At 47.9% G+C, this 15801-nt stretch overlaps 1 long non-coding RNA gene across 1 annotated transcript; it reads left to right on the top strand.

Moving 5' to 3' along the window:
- The first annotated feature begins 8947 nt into the window (after nt 1-8947).
- Nucleotides 8948-10516, top strand: LOC142702981 (uncharacterized). Its single transcript, XR_012867356.1, has 3 exons — nt 8948-10064; nt 10152-10257; nt 10338-10516. It is a non-coding gene; the product is annotated as an uncharacterized LOC142702981 (long non-coding RNA).
- Nucleotides 10517-15801: the final 5285 nt, after the last annotated feature.

The following is a 15801-nucleotide window of genomic DNA, read 5'->3' as shown; positions in this document are numbered from 1 at the left end:
AGCAGCTATGGGGGCATTATACTGTATGGAGCAGCTATGGGGGTATTATACTGTATGGAGCAGCTATGGGGGTATTATACTGTATGGGGCAGCTATGGGGGCATTATACTGTATGGGGCAGCTATGGGGGTATTATACTGTATGGAGCAGCTATGGGGGCATTATACTGTATGGGGCAGCTATGGGGGCATTATACTGTATGGGGCAGCTATGGGGGTATTATACTGTATGGGGCAGCTATGGGGGCATTATACTGTATGGGCAGCTATGGGGGTATTATACTGTATGGGGCAGCTATGGGGGCATTATACTGTATGGAGCAGCTATGGGGGCATTATACTGTATGGAGCAGCTATGGGGGTATTATACTGTATGGAGCAGCTATGGGGGTATTATACGGTTTGGGGCAGCTATGGGGGTATTATACTGTATGGGGCAGCTATGGGGGTATTATACTGTATGGGGCAGATATGGGGGCATTATACTGTATGGAGCAGCTATGGGGGTATTATACTGTATGGGGCAGCTATGGGGGTATTATACTGTATGGGGCAGCTATGGGGATATTATACTGTATGGGGCAGCTATGGGGTATTATACGGTTTGGGGCAGCTATGGGGGTATTATACTGTATGGGGCAGCTATGGGGGTATTATACTGTATGGGGCAGCTATGGGGGTATTATACAGTATGGGGCAGCTATGGGGGTATTATACTGTATGGAGCAGCTATGGGGGCATTATACTGTATGGGGCAGCTATGGGGTATTATACTGTATGGGGCAGATATGGGGGTATTATACGGTTTGGGGCAGCTATGGGGGCATTATACTGTATGGAGCAGCTATGGGGGTATTATACTGTATGGAGCAGCTATGGGGGTATTATACTGTATGGGGCAGCTATGGGGGCATTATACTGTATGGGGCAGCTATGGGGTATTATACTGTATGGGGCAGCTATGGGGGCATTATACTGTATGGAGCAGCTATGGGGGCATTATACTGTATGGAGCAGCTATGGGGGCATTATACTGTATGGAGCAGCTATGGGGGCATTATACTGTATGGGGCAGCTATGGGGGCATTATACTGTATGGGGCAGCTATGGGGGCATTATACTGTATGGAGCAGCTATGGGGGCATTATACTGTATGGAGCAGCTATGGGGGCATTATACTGTATGGGGCAGCTATGGGGGCATTATACTGTATGGGGCAGCTATGGGGGTATTATACTGTATGGGGCAGCTATGGGGGCATTATACTGTATGGGCAGCTATGGGGGCATTATAATGTATGGGCAGCTATGGGGTATTATACAGTATGGGGCAGCTATGGGGTATTATACTGTATGGGGCAGCTATGGGGGTATTATACGGTTTGGGGCAGCTATGGGGGTATTATACTGTATGGAGCAGCTATGGGGGTATTATACTGTATGGGGCAGCTATGGGGGTATTATACTGTATGGGGCAGCTATGGGGGTATTATACGGTTTGGGGCAGCTATGGGGGTATTATACGGTTTGGGGCAGCTATGGGGGTATTATACTGTATGGGGCAGCTATGGGGGCATTATACTGTATGGGGCAGATATGGGGTATTATACTGTATGGAGCAGCTATGGGGGTATTATACTGTATGGAGCAGCTATGGGGCATTATACGGTTTGGGGCAGCTATGGGGTATTATACTGTTTGGGCAGCTATGGGGGTATTATACGGTTTGGGGCAGCTATGGGGGCATTATACTGTATGGGGCAGATATGGGGTATTATACTGTATGGGGCAGATATGGGGTATTATACTGTATGGGGCAGCTATGGGGGTATTATACTGTATGGAGCAGCTATGGGGGTATTATACTGTATGGAGCAGCTATGGGGGTATTATACTGTATGGGGCAGCTATGGGGGCATTATACTGTATGGAGCAGATATGGGGTATTATACTGTATGGGGCAGCTATGGGGGTATTATACGGTTTGGGGCAGCTATGGGGTATTATACTGTATGGGGCAGCTATGGGGGCATTATACTGTATGGAGCAGCTATGGGGGTATTATACTGTATGGGGCAGCTATGGGGTATTATACTGTATGGGGCAGATATGGGGGTATTATACTGTATGGAGCAGCTATGGGGGTATTATACTGTATGGAGCAGCTATGGGGGTATTATACTGTATGGGGCAGCTATGGGGGCATTATACTGTATGGAGCAGATATGGGGGTATTATACTGTATGGAGCAGCTATGGGGGTATTATACTTTATGGGGCAGATATGGGGGTATTATACTGTATGGGGCAGCTATGGGGTATTATACTGTATGGGGCAGATATGGGGGTATTATACTGTATGGAGCAGCTATGGGGGTATTATACTGTATGGAGCAGCTATGGGGGTATTATACTGTATGGAGCAGCTATGGGGGTATTATACTGTATGGAGCAGCTATGGGGGTATTATACTGTATGGGGCAGCTATGGGGGTATTATACGGTTTGGGGCAGCTATGGGGGTATTATACTGTATGGGGCAGCTATGGGGTATTATACTGTATGGGGCAGCTATGGGGGCATTATACTGTATGGGGCAGCTATGGGGGCATTATACTGTATGGGGCAGCTATGGGGGTATTATACTGTATGGGGCAGCTATGGGGGTATTATACTGTATGGAGCAGCTATGGGGGCATTATACTGTATGGGGCAGATATGGGGGTATTATACTGTATGGAGCAGCTATGGGGGTATTATACTGTATGGAGCAGCTATGGGGGTATTATACTGTATGGAGCAGCTATGGGGGTATTATACGGTTTGGGGCAGCTATGGGGTATTATACTGTATGGGGCAGCTATGGGGTATTATACTGTATGGGGCAGCTATGGGGGTATTATACGGTTTGGGGCAGCTATGGGGGTATTATACTGTATGGGGCAGCTATGGGGGTATTATACTGTATGGGGCAGCTATGGGGGTATTATACTGTATGGAGCAGATATGGGGGTATTATATTGTATGGGGCAGCTATGGGGGCATTATACTGTATGGAGCAGCTATGGGGGTATTATACTGTATGGGGAAGATATGGGGGTATTATACTGTATGGGGCAGCTATGGGGGTATTATACTGTATGGAGCAGCTATGGGGGTATTATACTGTATGGGGCAGCTATGGGGGTATTATACTGTATGGAGCAGCTATGGGGGTATTATACGGTTTGGGGCCGCTATGGGGGTATTATACTGTATGGAGCAGCTATGGGGGTATTATACTGTATGGGGCAGCTATGGGGGTATTATACTGTATGGGGCAGCTATGGGGGTATTATACTGTATGGGGCAGCTATGGGGGCATTATACTGTATGGGGCAGCTATGGGGGTATTATACTGTATGGGCAGCTATGGGGGTATTATACTGTATGGAGCAGCTATGGGGCATTATACTGTATGGAGCAGCTATGGGGGTATTATACTGTATGGGGCAGCTATGGGGTATTATACGGTTTGGGGCCGCTATGGGGGCATGATACAGTGTGGGCTGAAGCGGGTGTGTACACGGGTGAGGGGTGAGCGGGATTAGAGTTGCGGTTCCGCAGCGGTTATCCCTCTTTGCAATACTTGAACGTTCTTTGGTATGATTTTTATGGGTAAAAAAAAACCACGAAAAACGACAACTTTCGAGAAGTTGCATTCAGTCGCCACAACATCCGCTGGTTTTCAGCCCAGCATGTCATGTACTGAAGGGCTGCACAAGTAATGACATATTTCTACATTTTTACCTCAGAAATTAAAAATGGCGCCTCTTCACCGACTACCGTAAAGCAGCAAATGTACATGTGACAAGTGAGGCGAGACCAGCGCTCGCAGAGCTGCCACTGTCATATTATGTCCCACAGCTGCTCAGCAACACCCAATTACGGTAAATAACATCGTTATCCCGCTCCCCGGTTTGACGTTACCATGGTAACCGTCGCATCAACTCACCGCTTCACCGCGGCTGGAATAGCCCGCCACCTGCAGACCGGAACTCCAGCGCTGAGTCGATTGGCTGACTTGAAGCAGAGGCCCGCCCCTACTCAAAGCATGGTATCCCGCATGGGAAGGTGGGCGTGGTTTATGTTAATGTCAATCACAGGCAGAGGGCGGGGTTATGACTACATGGAGCTACATGGATTTACTGGAGGAGCTTTAGTTCTTATAGGACATGTTGTTTTGGGCTTGCATGAACTTGTAGTACCACAAGTGTATGATTCCTAAATATCCCTCTATATGGAGGAGCTGAGAAGCAAAACTACACCGGGGGCAATTTGTTTTTACGCGCTGTGCCCTGTAGAAGTGAGCATGGTATGGCTGGCTCTGTGTGTGGGAGAGAGGGGCGCTCCCTGGCAGCCACTGCATATGGGGGCATGTCCAGTATCATCGGCCAGTCTAAGGGCTCGTCCACACGCCGCAGTATTGCCGTGTTTTTTCCGGCCTGAATTTCAGCCGTATAAAGCACAGCCTCATGCACACGACCGTGTTCGGTCCATGATATGCAGTCCGCAAGTCCCGGACCGAACACCCTGCATGGAGCCGGGCTCCTAGCATCATAGTTATGTACGACGCTAGGAGTCCCTGCCTCGCTGCGGGACACTGTCCCGTACTGTAATCATGTTTTCAGCACGGGACAGGAGAGGCAGCGACTCCTGGCGTCGTACATAACTATGATGCTAGGAGCCCGGCTCCCTGCACTGTGTTCGGTCCCGCACATGCGGACCGCATATCAAGGACCAAACACGGCCATGTGCATGGGACCTTAGGGTCAGTTCACACGCAGCGTAAATACTGCCGATTTTCCGCAACAGAATTCGTTGAGGAAAGTCCGCAGCAAATACAGTAGCAGCAAAGTGGATGAGATAAACCAAATCTCATCTACACGCTGCGTAAATAGTGAGCGGAAAAAACGCTCAAAAATGGACCTGTGGTGCAGAATTCTATTCCGCAGCATGTTAATTGTATTTGCGTAAACGCTGCTTATATGTTGCGGATTTTCCCCATTGAATTCAATGAGGAGGTAAATCCTGCAACAAATAGCAGTTTTTGCGGTGGGTTCGCAGCGATTCCGCTTCAAAAAAAGCAATAAAAAACCCTTATATTTAGGAGTCTGTGTTCCTCCCTCCAGCTGGGGTGAGGTTTGATCTCAGCCAATCACAGGCTGCATCGTCTCCTGGGATGAAACGTCATCCCAGGAGGCCGTCCGGCTAAGTAATGCAGTTTTTCGCAGCGGACATTTCGGGTGAAAAACTGCACCACACTTTGGTGCGGTTTTTCGTCAGAAACACTCTGTGGCGTACAGGGCGGATACACTGCATGCTTTTATGCAGCATATCCTGACCGGTGTGAACTCAGCCTAAGAGGGAGCGTATGCCTGTCACTGACTGTAAGAGGGAGCGTACGCCTGGCACTGACTGTAAGAGGGAGCGTACGCCTGTCACTGACTGTAAGAGGGAGCGTACGCCTGTCACTGACTGTAAGAGGGAGCGTATGCCTGTCACTGCTTGTAAGAGGGAGCGTACGCCTGTCACTGACTGTAAGAGGGAGTGTACGCCTGTCACTGACTGTAAGAGGGAGTGTACGCCTGTCACTGCCTGTAAGAGGGAGGGTACGCCTGTCACTGCCTGTAAGAGGGAGGGTACTCCTGTCACTGACTGTAAGAGGGAGCGTACGCCTGTCACTGACTGTAAGAGGGAGCGTACGCCTGTCACTGACTGTAAGAGGGAGCGTACGCCTGTCACTGACTGTAAGAGGGAGCGTACGCCTGTCACTGACTGTAAGAGGGAGCGTACGCCTGTCACTGACTGTAAGAGGGAGTGTACGCCTGTCACTGACTGTAAGAGGGAGCGTACGCCTGTCACTGACTGTAAGAGGGAGCGTACGCCTGTCACTGACTGTAAGAGGGAGCGTACGCCTGTCACTGACTGTAAGAGGGAGTCTATGCCTGTCACTGACTGTAAGAGGGAGCGTATGCCTGTCACTGCTTGTAAGAGGGAGCGTACGCCTGTCACTGACTGTAAGAGGGAGTGTACGCCTGTCACTGACTGTAAGAGGGAGTGTACGCCTGTCACTGCCTGTAAGAGGGAGGGTACGCCTGTCACTGCCTGTAAGAGGGAGGGTACTCCTGTCACTGACTGTAAGAGGGAGCGTACGCCTGTCACTGACTGTAAGAGGGAGCGTACGCCTGTCACTGACTGTAAGAGGGAGCGTACGCCTGTCACTGACTGTAAGAGGGAGCGTACGCCTGTCACTGACTGTAAGAGGGAGCGTACGCCTGTCACTGACTGTAAGAGGGAGCGTACGCCTGTCACTGACTGTAAGAGGGAGCGTACGCCTGTCACTGACTGTAAGAGGGAGCGTACGCCTGTCACTGACTGTAAGAGGGAGTCTATGCCTGTCACTGACTGTAAGAGGGAGCGTATGCCTGTCACTGCTTGTAAGAGGGAGCGTACGCCTGTCACTGACTGTAAGAGGGAGGGTACTCCTGTCACTGACTGTAAGAGGGAGCGTACGCCTGTCACTGACTGTAAGAGGGAGCGTACGCCTGTCACTGACTGTAAGAGGGAGCGTACGCCTGTCACTGACTGTAAGAGGGAGCGTACGCCTGTCACTGACTGTAAGAGGGAGCGTACGCCTGTCACTGACTGTAAGAGGGAGCGTACGCCTGTCACTGACTGTAAGAGGGAGCGTACGCCTGTCACTGACTGTAAGAGGGAGCGTACGCCTGTCACTGACTGTAAGAGGGAGCGTACGCCTGTCACTGACTGTAAGAGGGAGTGTACGCCTGTCACTGCCTGTAAGAGGGAGTGTACGCCTGTCGCTGACTGTAAGAGGGAGTGTACGCCTGTCACTGACTGTAGAGGGAGCGTACGCCTGTCACTGACTGTAAGAGGGAGCGTACGCCTGTCACTGACTGTAAGAGGGAGCGTACGCCTGTCACTGACTGTAAGAGGGAGCGTACGCCTGTCACTGACTGTAAGAGGGAGCGTACGCCTGTCACTGACTGTAAGAGGGAGCGTACGCCTGTCACTGACTGTAAGAGGGAGCGTACGCCTGTCACTGACTGTAAGAGGGAGCGTACGCCTGTCACTGACTGTAAGAGGGAGCGTACGCCTGTCACTGACTGTAAGAGGGAGCGTACGCCTGTCACTGACTGTAAGAGGGAGTGTATGCCTGTCACTGCCTGTAAGAGGGAGTGTACGCCTGTCGCTGACTGTAAGAGGGAGCGTACGCCTGTCACTGCCTGTAAGAGGGAGCGTACGCCTGTCACTGACTGTAAGAGGGAGCGTATGCCTGTCACTGACTGTAAGAGGGAGCGTACGCCTGTCACTGACTGTAAGAGGGAGTGTATGCCTGTCACTGCCTGTAAGAGGGAGTGTACGCCTGTCCGTAGCGCATGTTATAATCACTATAGAGTATGTGCCGCCAGTGATTACTGAACAGCAGAATCCAGAGTCACTGATGTCCTAGAATCCGCACCACAGCTCGTCCAATAGAAATGTTCTGACTCTGGTAGTATATGCTTCATACAGGCAGCCAATTCACGTCAGAGCGCACTGCCGGATGTTTCTAATGGAGAAGCTACGGCGCCGATTACACTGATTGACTCTGGATTGTAGTAGAAGATACCAGAGGCTGAACCTGTAATATCTATAGGTGGAGGCCCAGGATACATTCCACTGGTGGGTCCCGGGCGCCCCTGCCGACACGAACACTTCCAGTGATGTCATCATCTTGGATCCAGGCATGGTTCATGTCCACTAGTGTTCTCCAGCTGTCACATAACTAGGACTGCACCGTCATCATCTTTTTATGTTTTTGGATAATTTATATCTGTATTTTTATATCATAGTTTTTTATGTATTTTGAGGTGGATGATGATAATGATGATTTTATATTGTTATTGACATTTAATAGTGGTATTTACTCCTGATCAGATCGAAGGTTTCTTGCACACAACTGTTGTGCCGTTTTTGACGGCATCCGAGTGGCACCCGATAGTCTTCATGGACCCATTCACTTTAGCGGGTGAATCGGGTCTGTGAAAAATGGTCCAAGTCTCCGATGCGAGGAAAGATAGAACATGTCCTATCTTTCCTCGGATCACTGGCGGGGCACGGCCGTGTGCATGCGGCGTAAAATTCCTGTACCATCTGAAAATCTCAATGGTCCTGTTCACACCTGTGTCGGAGGCTCCGCCACAGATTCCGTCATTTTTGCTGGACACGATAGCGCAACACGCAGCTCTACTTTATCCGTCAAAATGACGGAAACTACTAACGTCAGTAGATTTCTTTTGGTGCCATTGGTTTGCATCATGTGATGGATCTGGCTCTTCCGATATTCTCGTTGTTCTGGATTGAGCAGCATAACAGAACAGCCTGAGCCCCTTCTACATATAGGACTTTTTCACATGCTTGTGTCACTTCCGTTTTTTACCGGTTACTGGGAGCGCAAACAATGAATATAGACCATTTACGTAACCGGACGTGACTTCCGCTCCGCTCAGCACCCAGTATTGGCTGGAGTGAGTTACATACACGTCTTATAAGCCGATCAGTATGAATCCCACACGACCCATTTATTACTGAGCGATATTCAGGCGTTACCGTTATTCTGCGTGTCGCTACGATTCTGGTCACACCACATATGTACAGGTTTTTTATATTTTACTACCTTTGCACAATAAAAACAAAAATAATTTGTTTTTGCATCGCAGTTTCCACAGAGCCGTAACTATTGTATTTTTCCGTCGACATCACTATATGTTTGCTTGTTTTCTGCGGGTCGAGTTGTATTTTAACGGCACCATTTTTGTGTGTATATATTATATGAATTAACTTTTATGATATTTTTTTTTTGGGGGGGGGGGCAGATTTTTTTTATGGTCTTCACCATGCACTTTAAATATTGTGTTAACTTTATTGCTCGGGCCATCACGATCGCGGCGATACCATATATGTGTATTTATTTCACTTGTTAAAAATAAATAATAATTTATGGAAAAAACTGACAACCCATCGGCGGCCGGGGATCACATTCGTTGCCTGCCAATGGGTGAAAAACATTGAGCGATTTTTCTATGGGGTCACATATTACACCACTTTGCGGGAGAGTCCATGAACACGTATGTAAATGCCTGTGTTGTATGTTTTATGGGTGCGATTCTACATTTTAGAAAGTCTGTGGAATTGACTACATTGATTTGGGAATTCTTTGAGGTGATAGAAACCTCCCCAGAGGGTGTAGTGTGACCCTCCTGTCTGTATTCTTGTACCATATTACATTTTATATGGCCGCTCAGGTGTAACGGTTCACTGGGATACGCTTCTTGTGATGTCATCCAGAATGTGGGCAGATTCTATTTCTCTGCACTGTGAAGAACCTGAGCGTGATGTCATGAGGGGCGTGGCCTGTAATCTGGACGTGTTCCGTTTCCACATAATGGCCAACCGGTTATGACATCAGAAAGTTTATAAATTGGGGTCACACATTGACCACGGTGTCAGTTTCTCTTGCTGGCTCTCATCATGGAGGTGTCGCGTAAGAAGAGGATGTTGGTGAAGACGTTTCCCAAGATGAGTACTGTAGAGAAAATGGAGGTTGGCAGACGCCGGCTTCCGGATGATGTGGAGATGGTGGACGTGGAGGACAAAGATGAAAAAATGGAGATTGGCGGACGCCAGTTTCCGGATGATGTGGAGATGGAGGACGTGGAGGATGAGGGTGACCAAATGGAAATTGGCGGACGCCAATTTCCTGATGATGTGGAGATGGAGGACCTTTCGGGGGCTACGGTTATCATCAGGGCCTCAAACCCCCGGAAGAGAAAGCGGCCATTTTAGTACCATCTGCCACTCGGGGCCCATTTACCATCAGGGCCCCAAACCCCCGGGAGAGAAAGCGGCCATCTTAATTCCATCTGTCGCTTGGGGCCCATTTACCATCAGGGCCCCGAAACTCCCGGGAGAGAAAGCGGCCATCTTAATTCCATCCTTAGGGCCCATTCACCATCTTTAGGTGAGGTAAGTGCCGTCCACTGATGATCTTCTCCCCTCACATCTCTTCTACAGCCGCCTGGGCACTCAATTTCTGATATTTTTATTTTGCAGTTGTCACCCCAACATCGTGGCCTTTACCACCTAAACCATCTGAAATTCCCATGAAGACTCCTCCAGTGCTGAGAAGCAGTGACGAGCAGAACAGAAGCGAGATCCGGTAAGTCTGACGTCCTCTGCTCCGTCTTCATCTTCTGCTGGTGAAGGTTTTGTGAAAAAAATATTTTTTTCTTTTTTAAGATTGGACAAAAAAATGGGGAAACGTCCCAGTCTCTTCTGATCCAGGACTGAGCTGTGTAAAGGTGGACTGACGGCCATATCCACGTGTGAAGAAGGACCCTCCTCCCCCTCTTCATCTCACCAATCACCGCTTGTTAAAGGGCCGGAGCCACAGAAGACATCGCAGCAACTCCACCACATTCTACAATAAATAAATATATTTTTTTAAACTTTTTCACTCTTGTATTGGGCAATCATCCTGGGAATCTGTATTTTACGGGGCACTCGCGCATAGCGGTTTTGTCGGGTTTTCTTTCCACAATTTATTTAAACCATGCAGCCGTTAATGCGGAGTTCTGGTGTTCAGTTTTGTGAAACTGCTGCGTATTTTGCTACAATTTTGCATTCGTGGGCGAAAAATGTTAAAAAAATCTGCATGCTCCGCACTTAAAGGGAATCTCCGACACCATCAATATCTGATCATCTCTGGGGACCTCCAGCATTAGTGGGGGGTAAATTGTATGTCCGGGATTTTCAGCCTATGCAAAGCTGGGTTTACACGTTGCGGTAATGTGTTGCTCGGTCCAAACGTTTTACCCCGAAATGCAGCATAAGTGTCCCCCTAGCAATGATAGACCCCCATTAAAGCGGACCTCCTCTCCTGCCACATCTGTTTTAGTAAAAACAAAATAAGGGCCAGTTCACACTGAGTTTTTTTACGTGTTTTGTTTTTTTTTTACACGGAAACAGTGCCGGAAAACGCGCCAAAAAACGGCCGAAAATGCCTTCTATTGATTTCAATGGGAGGCGGAGGAGTTTTTTTTGCGAGCGGAAAACCGGTCTCGCGGTAAACAGAAGCGACATGCCCTATCTTCGGGCGTTTACGTCTCCGACTTCCCATTGACATCAATGGGAAGCAGTGAAAGCGTATTTCGCAGAGTTTTTTGCCCACTGCCGGCTACGTACGCGGGCCAAAAACGTGGCAAACGGCGTGCAGGCAGATTAAAACCTGCCTCAAAATTCCATACGGAATGTTGAGGCAGAATTTTCTGACTTTAAAAAAACTCAGTGTGGACATAGCCTGATAATAAACCGTACCAGAATCAAAAAATGTCACTTCACCATCCAAAAATGGAATGAAAAGAGATCAAGAAGTGGCATGTACCTAACAATGGTGCTGATCGAAACTGCAGTTCGTTACGCAGAAAACAAGTCCTCGCACGGCTTTCTTGATGGAAAAATAAAAAAGTTATGGCTCTTAAGCCTTATTCACACCAGCGTATTTCACGTCCGTGTTACACGCGTTAAAAAAACGTCCGTCGCGCGGACCTATGCAATTCAATGGGGACATTCAGTGTTTTTCACGCAGCGTGTGTCCTAAGCGTGAAGCTCACGACCTGTCCTATACTTGTGCGTTTTTAGTGCATCACGCACCCTTTGAAGTCAATAGGTGCGTGAAAATCACAGACAGCACACGGACGCACATCCGTGTGCTGAGCGTGATTCACGCAACCGTTCCTAAAGGAATGAGGGGAAAAAAACAAACACCTCCTCCAGTTGTTTTTGCTGATGTAAAAAAACGCGTGATACGGATGACATACGCGCGTAAAAACCGCAGACGCGCACCATACACAGATACCACACGGAAATGCAACGCAGGAAAACGCTACTTTTTTTATACACGCAAAATGGACAGGTTCGTGTGAATAAGGCAACACCGAAAGTAATTGCTTTTTTATAAAAATAATTTTATTGTGAAAGCGCCATAAGACATAAAAAAAAAAACTATAAACATCTGGTATCGCCGTAATCGTATCGCCCCGCAGAATAAAGTGAATGTGTCATTTATAGCGCACGGGGAACGCTGTAAAGGAATAAACAGTAGAATTGCGGTTTTGTAGTAACCACGCCTCTTAAAAATAAAATCTGATAAAAAGTTGCATGCACCCCATGAAAAGTATAATTCCTCAAGGCCTCTAGTTTCCAAAATGGGGTCACTTTTAAGGGGTTTCCCCTGTGCTGGTACCTCAGAAGCTCCGCAAATGCGACATGGCGCCCAGAAACCAATCCAGCAAAATCGACATGCCAAATAGCGCTCCTGCCTTTCTGAGCCCCGCCATTCGGCCAACCAGCAGTTTATGACCACATATGGGGTATTGCCGTAATCGGGAGAAATTATGTGTGATTTTAAATTTCACAGCCTAATTCCACAAAATGCAGCAAAAAAAATTAATAAAATGTATGGTCTAAATGCCCACTATACCCCTCGATAAGTTCCTCGAGGGGTGTAGTTTGCCAAATGGGGTCACGTTTGGGGGTTTCCACTGTTTTGGCACCACAAGACCTCTTCAAACCGGACATGGTGCCTAATAAAAAGGAGGCCTCAAAATCCACTAGGTGCTCCTTTGCTTCGGAGGCCGGTGCTTCAGTCCATTACCGCACTTAGGGCCACATGTGGGATATTTCTCTAAACTGCAGAATCTGGGCAATAAGTATTGAGTTGCGTTTCTCCGGTAAAACCTTTTGTGTTATGAAAAAAAATGAACTAAACTTTAATTTCACCTCTACTTTGCTTTAAATTCCTGTGAAACACCTAAAGGGTTCATAAACTTTCTACATGCTGTTGTGAATACTTTGAGGGGCCTAGTTTATAAAATGGGGTGTTTTATGGGAGTTTCTAATATATGGGCCCCTCAAAGCCACTTCAGAACTGAACCCTTAAATTTTTTTTATTCTAAGGGTATGTTCACACGCTCATGTGAATCCGGCCTGAGACGGAGGGTATGTGCACACGCTCATGTGAATCCGGCCTGAGACGGAGGGTATGTTCACACGCTCATGTGAATCCGGCCTGAGACGGAGGGTATGCGCACACGCTCATGTGAATCCGGCCTGAGACGGAGGGTATGCGCACACGCTCATGTGAATCCGGCCTGAGACGGAGGGTATGTGCACACGCTCATGTGAATCCGGCCTGAGACGGAGGGTATGTGCACACGCTCATGTGAATCCGGCCTGAGACGGAGGGTATGTGCACACGCTCATGTGAATCCGGCCTGAGACGGAGGGTATGTGCACACGCTCATGTGAATCCGGCCTGAGACGGAGGGTATGTGCACACGCTCATGTGAATCCGGCCTGAGACGGAGGGTATGTGCACACGCTCATGTGAATCCGGCCTGAGACGGAGGGTATGTGCACACGCTCATGTGAATCCGGCCTGAGACGGAGGGTATGTGCACACGCTCATGTGAATCCGGCCTGAGAAAGGAGGGTATGTGCACACGCTCATGTGAATCCGGCCTGAGAAAGGAGGGTATGTGCACACGCTCATGTGAATCCGGCCTGAGAAAGGAGGGTATGTGCACACGCTCATGTGAATCCGGCCTGAGAAAGGAGGGTATGTGCACACGCTCATGTGAATCCGGCCTGAGACGGAGGGTATGTGCACACGCTCATGTGAATCCAGCCTGAGACGGAGGGTATGTGCACACGCTCATGTGAATCCGGCCTGAGACGGAGGGTATGTGCACACGCTTAACAAAAAAAACGTCTGAAAATACGGAGCTGTTTTAATCTGGAGCTTCTTTTGCGTCGTTTTTCATAGTGTTCAATGGAAAAATCAGCTCCAAAAAACGCCTCAAGAAGTGACATGCACTTCTTTTTATGGAGCGTCTTTTTACGCTCCGTTTTTTAAAACCGCGGCGTAAAAAAGACGCCCCGTATGAACTAAATGCTGTTTTTCCCATTGATTTCAATGGGCAGATTTTTGTAGGCGTTCAGCTTCCATTTTTTCAGGCGTTTTTCAAGGCGTAAACGGCCCAAAATATGCCTGAAAACACTGCGTGTGAACATACCCTTAATATGAGAAATTGCTGTTTATGTTCTAAGCCGTGTAATGTCCTAGAAAAAAGAAAATGTTAAAAAAACGATGCCAAAACGATGCCAATCTAAAGTAGGCATGTGGGAAACGTGAACTAGTAACTATTTTGGGGGGTATAACCACCTGCCTTACAAGCAGATGCATTGAATATTCAGAAAAATTCTATTCAATTTTTTCTTCTAAATTTTGCTATTTTTCACAAATAAACACTGAATATAAATCGACCAAATTTCACCACTAACATAAAGTCCAATGTGTCACAAGAAAACAGTTTCAGAATCGCTTGGATAGGTTTATGCATTCCGAAGTTATTACTGCATAAAGTGAAATATGTCAGATTTGAAAAAAAATGGGCTCTGAGCTGTGTCCTATTTTTGTGCAGCAGGGTGTGCATTGGCGCCGCTGATCCTTCATAGCCGCTTAGTTGTTTTGAAGAATCAGCGGCGAGCACCCCCCCACACACAAATCCCCCCCAAACATGGAACGGTGCCCCACACAACCCCCCCACAGTTAGTTTTTTACGCAAGCGTTTTTATAAAATCGTTTTGCGTAAAAAAGAACGGCTCGCTCTCCCATTGATGTAAATGGGAAGCATAATCAAGTGTTTGACGGTTTTTTAGGACTCCCATTCACTATGGGAACATTTGGCGTTTTTTTTTACGTGCAAAGGAATTGACTCGACACTTCTTTATTTACACAACGCGTTTTAAAAAAAAACGAGTGTGTAAAAAAGTGCGTTGTACGTACTAACAGCGCACTTTACCAATTATTTATATCAAAAGCGCAAGCAAGCATTTGGATGTGGGTTTTGCCACGTAAAATGCGCAAAAAAAGTGTCAAATACACGACGTGTGAACCTGTCAACTGAAGTCAGTCACCTCACTTTCATTATTCTTAGACCGGATTCACACGAGCGTGTGCGTTTTGCGCGCGCAAAAGCTCCGTGTGTCATCAGCATGTGCTGCGTGGCTGCGTGATTTTCGCGCAGCCGGCATCGTTGTGACACTCTGGTTTTGTTTATAAACAGAAAAGCACGTGCTGCTTTTTTGTTTGCATTTATTTATTTTACGGCTGTTGCGCGAATCACACGCCGCACCCAAAGTGCTTCTGGGTGCCGAGCGCAATTTGCACGCACCCATTGACTTCAATGTGTGCGTGCTGCGCGAAACACGGCTAAATATAGGACATGTCGTGAGTTTCACGCAGCAGACATACGCTACGTGAAATTCACTGACCGTCTGAACGGCCCCATTGCCTAACATAGGTCCGTGCGATGCGCGTGAGAAAACCACACACGTAGCACGGATGTATAACACGTTCGTGTGAATAAGGCCTTAGGCTATGTTCACACGCAGTGAGCAAAAACCTCTGAAAATACGGAGCTGTTTCCAGGCGAAAACAGCTCCTGATTTTCAGAAGTTTTTTTTAAGGCTGGGTTCACACTACCTATTTTCAGACGTAAACGAGGCGTATTATGCCTCGTTTTACGTCTGAAAATAGGGCTGCAATACGTCGGCAAACATCTGCCCATTCATTTGAATGGGTTTGCCGACGTACTGTGCAGACGACCTGTAATTTACGCGTCGTCGTTTGACAGCTGTC

The sequence above is a fragment of the Rhinoderma darwinii genome, unplaced genomic scaffold (assembly GCF_050947455.1).
Source record: "Rhinoderma darwinii isolate aRhiDar2 unplaced genomic scaffold, aRhiDar2.hap1 Scaffold_251, whole genome shotgun sequence".
Classification (NCBI taxonomy): domain Eukaryota; kingdom Metazoa; phylum Chordata; class Amphibia; order Anura; family Rhinodermatidae; genus Rhinoderma; species Rhinoderma darwinii.
Note: the sequence above shows the minus strand (reverse complement) of the source record. Positions and strands in the feature narration are given on the sequence as shown.